This window comes from Cebus imitator, unplaced genomic scaffold (genome assembly GCF_001604975.1).
Source record: "Cebus imitator isolate Cc_AM_T3 unplaced genomic scaffold, Cebus_imitator-1.0 Scaffold838, whole genome shotgun sequence".
Taxonomy (NCBI): domain Eukaryota; kingdom Metazoa; phylum Chordata; class Mammalia; order Primates; family Cebidae; genus Cebus; species Cebus imitator.
The window spans coordinates 137,926-144,177 of record NW_016108153.1 but is presented as its reverse complement, the minus strand read 5'-3'; the positions used below and the strand labels follow the sequence as shown (position 1 = coordinate 144,177).

The following is a 6,252-nucleotide window of genomic DNA, read 5'->3' as shown; positions in this document are numbered from 1 at the left end:
CCACGCCCAGCTAATTTTTGTATTTTTAGTAGAGACTGGGTTTCACCATGTTGACCAGGATGGTCTCGATCTCTTGACCTCGTGATCCACCCGCCTCGGCCTCCCAAAGTGCTGGGTTTATAGGCGTGAGCCACTGCGCCCAGCCTGACATTGTTAATTTAAAAGAAATATAGCCTCTTAAAGTAATGATTATAGAGTAAATCCAGCAGAATCACTGGCTTGCATTTGCTTATCCAGGCTTGTGAGTAAAGAAGAAAGTGCCAGTCAATGATTATGCCTTATTTGCCAGAATAAATCATAGTACCAATCTGTTTACAAGTGCAACTGTTCCCGCTTATCCTCCAGGGATATATACCAAGACCTTCAGTGGATGCCTGAAACTGTTGACAGTACTGAACCCTATACACACAGTTGTTTTTTTCCTATACATTATGTATGGGGAAAAAACAACTGTGTGTATAGGGTTCAGTACTGTCAAAAGTTTTCAGTACTGTCAACTGTAATACAGTTTAGTTTATAAATTAGGCACAGTTAACAACAATAACTTGAAGCATTCCCTTTGAAAACTGGCACAAGACAAGGATGCCCTCTCTCATCCTCTCTCACCTCACTACTATTCAACATAGTATTGGAAGCTCTGGTTAGGGCAATCAGGCAAGAAAAAGAAATAAAGGGTAATCAATTTGGAAAAGAGGAAGTCAAATTGTCTCTATTTGCCGATGACATGATTGTATATTTAGAAGACCCCATCGTCTCAGCCCAAAATCTCCTGAAGCTAATAAGCAACTTCAGCAAACTCTCAGGATACAAAATCAATGTGCAAAAATCACAAGCATTCCTGTACACCAATAACAGACAAACAGAGACTGGAATCAAAAGTGAACTCCCATTCACAATTGCTACAAAGAGAATAAAATATCTTAACAATAACTAATAATGAAATAAAATTAAAGAGAGTGCTGCTGTATAGAGATGGCAACTACAACTTTTATCACCAGATGTATTAGTTTTCTATTACTGCTGTAGTAAATTATGACAAACATAGTAGTTTAAACCGCAGATTTTTAATGTTAACAGTTCTGGAGGTTAATGTTCCTAAAATCGAGGTGTTGGCAAGGCTACATTTCTCGTAGGAACCCCTGGAAAAGAATCTATTTTCTTGTTTTTTTCCAGTTTCCAAAGGCCACCTACCTTGCTTGGCTGCCGCTCCTTTTCTCTATCTGCAGATCTTAACAGCAGAGCATCTTCAGCTCTCTGACTCTGACCTGCTCCCATTGTCATCTCTCCTCTGACTGGGATTTGAACATCTTGGGAGGGCCATTATTCTGCCTACCACACCAGGTTAATGAAGTACCAAGCAAGATACCCAATTAGAATTACACATTTCTTCTGTAGGTTATTTTCATTGAAACAGGCATTAATTTCTAAAGTTGCAGGAGTCTTATAAAATGGCTTTTTGAACAATACTTCCAAGGAAAGATTTGTATTAACAGAGAATAGAACTAGTTGATAACAGTTACAAATATTCTCAAGTCGTCATATTGCAAAGGAGAACAAGATTTACATTCTTGTTAAAGTTCTCAATTTAACACCTTTTAAATTCAGATTATTTGAAATAATTGTGCAGCAAAATGGTTTCCACTCCTCCACAGTAGCAGGGTAGTGGGCACAGAGCCTTCATATCTTTCTGAGTTTCCTTTTGTTATTTCTGAAGATTTGCATTTGTAAAGCTAGGCTCTGCAATTTCTTAGCTAGTTTTAAATAAAATGCAGGTCTGGGGCCTAGTTTTGCTGGCAGAAACAGAGAAAAAGCTGAAAGGAATTTATTTTTTACCAATGAAATTCTATATTTTGTGCTTCGGAAAATAGTTGTGAAGATTCAGTGTGATCACTTACAAGTCCCTGACCACTGCTTGATGAATGAGAACAGTTTGAGTCTCTTACCTTCTTTTCTGTGCTTTCCACCTTTCATATCTTAGTGCTAAACTTTGATAATTTCCTCTTACCTGTCTTTAAATTTAAATTCGGCTTAATCTGCTGATTAAAGCTATCCCTTGAGTTTTTAATTTAGAGTACTGTATTTTTATTTATTTATTTTATTATTATACTTTAAGTTCTGGGATACATGTGCAGAACGTGCAGGTTTGTTACATAGGTATACACATGCCATGGTGGTTTGCTACATCCATCACCCCGTCATCTACATTAGATATTTCCCCTAATGCTATCCCTCTGCTAGCCGCCCCACCCCCTGACAGGCCTCAGTGTGCCGTGTTCCCTTCCCTGTGTCCGTGTGTTCTCATTGTTCAACACTCACTTATGAGTGAGAACTTGCGGTGTTTGGTTTTCTGTTCTTGCATCAATTTGCTGAGAATGATGGTTTCCAGCTTGATCCATGTCCCTGCAGAGGACATGAACTCATCCTTTTTTATGGCTGCATAGTATTCCATGGTGTATATGTGCCACATTTTCTTTGTCTAATCTATCATTGATGGGCATTTGGGTTGGTTCCAAGTCTTTGCTATTGTGAACAGTGCTGCAATAACATACGTGTCTGTGTGTCTTTATAATAGAATGACTTATACTCCTTTGGGTATATACCCAGTAATGGGATTGCTGGGTCAAATGGTATTTCTAGTTCTAGATCCTTGAGGAATCGCCACACTGTCTTCCACAATGGTTGAACTAATTCACACTCGCACCAACAGTGTAAAAGCATTATTTCTCCACATTCTCTCCAGCATCTATTGTCTCCTGGTTTTTAACGATCACCATTCTAACTGGTGTGAGGTGGTATCTCAATGTGGTTTTGATTTGCATTTCTCTAATGACCAGTGATGATGAGCTTTTTTTCATATGTTTGTTGGTTGCATAAATGTCTTCTTTTAAGAAGTGTCTGTTCATATCCTTCACCCACTTTTTGATAGAGTTGTTTGTTTTTTTCTTGTAAATTTGTTTAAGTTCTTTGTAGATTCTGCATATTAGCCCTTTGTCAGATGGATAGATTACAAAAATTTTTTCCCATTCAGTTGGTTGCTGATTCATGCTGTGCAGAAGCTCCTTAGTTTATTTAGATCCTGTTTCTCTATTTTGGCTTTTGTTGCCATTGCTTTTGATGTTTTAGTTGTGAAGTCTTTGCCCATGCCTATGTCCTGGATGGTATTGCCTAGGTTTTCTTCTAGAGATTTTATGGTGTTAGGCCTCATGTTTAAATCTTCAATCCATCTAGAGTTAATTTTTGTATAAGGTGTAAGGAAGGGATCCAGTTTCAGCTTTCTGCTTATGGCTAGCCAGTTTTCCCAACACCATTTATTAAATAGGAAATCCTTTCCCCATTGCTTGTTTTAGTTGGGTTTGTCAAAGATCAGATGGTTGTAGATGTGTGGCGTTATTTCTGAGACCTCTCTTCTGTTCCATTGGTCTATGTCTCTGTTTTGGTACCACTACCATACTGTTTTGATTACTATAGCCTTATAGTATAGTATGAAGTCAGATAGCATGATGCCTCCAGCTTTGTTTTTTTGCTTAGAATTGTCTTGGCTATGCGGGCTCTTTTTTGGTTCCATATGAAATTTAAGGTGGTTTTTTCCAGTTCTGTGAAGCAAGTCAATGGTAGCTTGATGGGGATAGCATTGAATCTATAAATTACTTTGGGCAGTATGACCATTTTCATGATATTGATTCTTCCCCATGAGCATGGAATGTTTTTCCATTTGTTTGTGTCCTCTCTTATTTCCTTGAGCAGTGGTTTGTAGTTCTCCTTGAAGAGGACCTTCACATCCCTTGTTGTATTCCTAGGTATTTTATTCTCTTTGTAGCAATTGTGAATTTTTGATTGTTCACTTTTGATTCCAGTCTCTGGTTGTCTGTTATTGGTGTATAGGAATGCTTGTGATTTTTGCACATTGATTTTGTATCCTGAGACTTTGCTGAAGTTGCTTATTAGCTTCAGGAGATTTTGGGCTGAGATGATGGGGTCTTCTAAATATGCAATCATGTCATTGGCAAATAGATACAATTTAACTTCCTCCTTTCCTAATTGAAAACCCTTTATTTCTTTTTCTTGCCTGATTGCCCTGGCCAGAACTTCCAATACTATGTTGAATAGTAGTGGTGAGAGAGGGCATCCTTGTCTTGTGCCAGTTTTCAAAGGAAATGCTTCAAGTTTTTGCCCATTCAGTATGGTATTGGCTGTGGGTTTGTCATAAATAGCTCTTAGTATTTTGAGATTCGTTACATCAATACCTAGTTTATTGAGAGTTTTTAGCATAAAAGGCTGTTGAATTTTGTCGAAGGCCTTCTGTGCATCTATTGAGATGATCATGTGGTTTTTGTCTTTGGTTCTGTTTATGTGATGGATTATGTTTACTGATTTGCAGAGTACTGTATTGTTTTCCAGATGTTTGATTAGGTTCAATTATGGTTTGCAATTTGTTATAGTTTCCTGTTGCTTGGTAAGATGTTCAAGTTTATTATTTATCTCTTTATGCATAGTAAACATAGTTGTCTTATAGTTTGTGTTTGATAATCCTGGAGTTTAATGTCTTTTTGTGAACTTTTCTGTTGTCAGCTGATCCTGCTGATTTGCTTCTTTATCTAATTCGGGCTCGAGGTTCCCAGGGCAAATCTTGCTATCTGAATCTGAGTTGCAAAACTGGCCTGCTTCTCATTCACCCTCCTCCTTAGGGGCTAACCCTTTGAGGTCCCAGCTTATTGTTGGGAGTGTCTCCTGTTGGTTTTCGCACTTAGTGTAGCTCTGGGCTTTAATCTGTTATCTCTTTTGCCTTTCAAGGCAGCCAAAGTGAAAGTTGAAATTTTTGGAATAGACGAATGCTCTTAGGGAAGAAATTGCTTCTCTGCTCTGTTTACCTCTAGAGGTTCCCCATTTCTCAGAAATGTTGCCCTACTGTTTCCATACTGTCATTTTATTGTTTTTAAGTAGGTGTTACTACTTCTCTTTCATCAAGATTTAAAAAATTTGTTTTCAACCTGAGGATCGGTTCAAATAATCTGGTGGGCGGTTATCAGAAGTAGGAACATTTCTTGTAACTCCTTGCTAAATTTTCTTTAAGATAGATTTAGGCTTAGAACTTCATTAACTTTGGGGTTTTGTTTCTTCTGTTTTATAGAGTACACAACTGATCCTCAGAAAAGTACAAATACTTGCTGAAGGTCACATAGCAAGTAAGTGGTAATATTTGGCTTTGAACCCAGCTCTGTTCAACCCTGAAACCTACATTGTGTCAGTTTTTGTTCCTGGGTTCTGGGACTGCTTTCTTTTAGAAAGCAAGTAAATGACTCATGAGTTTCTTCCTTGAATTTTATCGCTCAAGGTCAAGACCAACTCCCTGTCTCTTGGAAGCACACACAGTTCTATGCTTTTTTTTTTTTTTTAACAAGGTCCTTGTTCTGTTTCTAAGACATCCTGATAAATAAGTATCCCTTTCTACCACCCACCCTGTACCTTTCAGAACTGAATTTAGGGACATTTCAGTATCCAACTGTAACCATAAAGTTTCATTTCCTTTCAACTGCCGTATTTTCCTTAAAAGTCCCAGCTGAATTCCCTGCTGAATTTGGAAAGAGCTAAGGATAAAGAGACCTAGGAAGCAATCCTTTTAGGTGAAAGGAGGAAGGAGAATGACACAATGGGGGTCAGAGAAGTTACAGTTTAATTGTATAGTGGTAAGATAGTTTAAGATTTTGGATTGGTGAATGCCCACAAGGCACCTTGTCATGGTGGCAAATACAGGAGTTTTGGAGCCAGACCTACTTCAGCTGAATATCACTTCCCCTACATATTAATTCTAAAATGTTGGGCAAGTGAGCTCCCCACTCTGACCATCAGTTTCTTCATCTACAAACTTGGAATAATAACATCAAACTTTCAAAGTTTCCATGTGAAATACAAATAATGTGTTTCAGTGAAGTGTTAGTGTTTGGTGCATACTTACTAAATGGTTGTGGTAGTTGTTATTGTTGTCCCCTTCAATATTTTCATCTGATGAGTGCCCTAAGATCAGGCAGGAGAGAGTTCTTTCTTCTTTGTGTGTGTGCCCAGTTAGTCCTCTCTCCTCTATTGCATCACCTTCTTTAGTCTCCTGAAGATCTCTTACCCTCTGTGTTCTTCCCAATCTTTGCTTTCCTCCCCTGGTTCTGCACAGTCAACACATCCTTTGTTCAGATAATCTTCCCATTTCCCTACTCAATTTAATGTCTTATTTAAATTACTATTATTGTTCTTTTTTTTTTT

At 38.0% G+C, this 6,252-nt stretch overlaps 1 protein-coding gene across 1 annotated transcript in view; it reads left to right on the top strand.

Annotated features, from left to right (window-relative positions):
- The window catches only part of MAGED1 (MAGE family member D1), a 107,751-nt gene that overhangs the window by 47,300 nt on the left and 54,199 nt on the right, over positions 1-6,252 (top strand). The gene's annotated exons all lie outside the window — the stretch shown is intronic.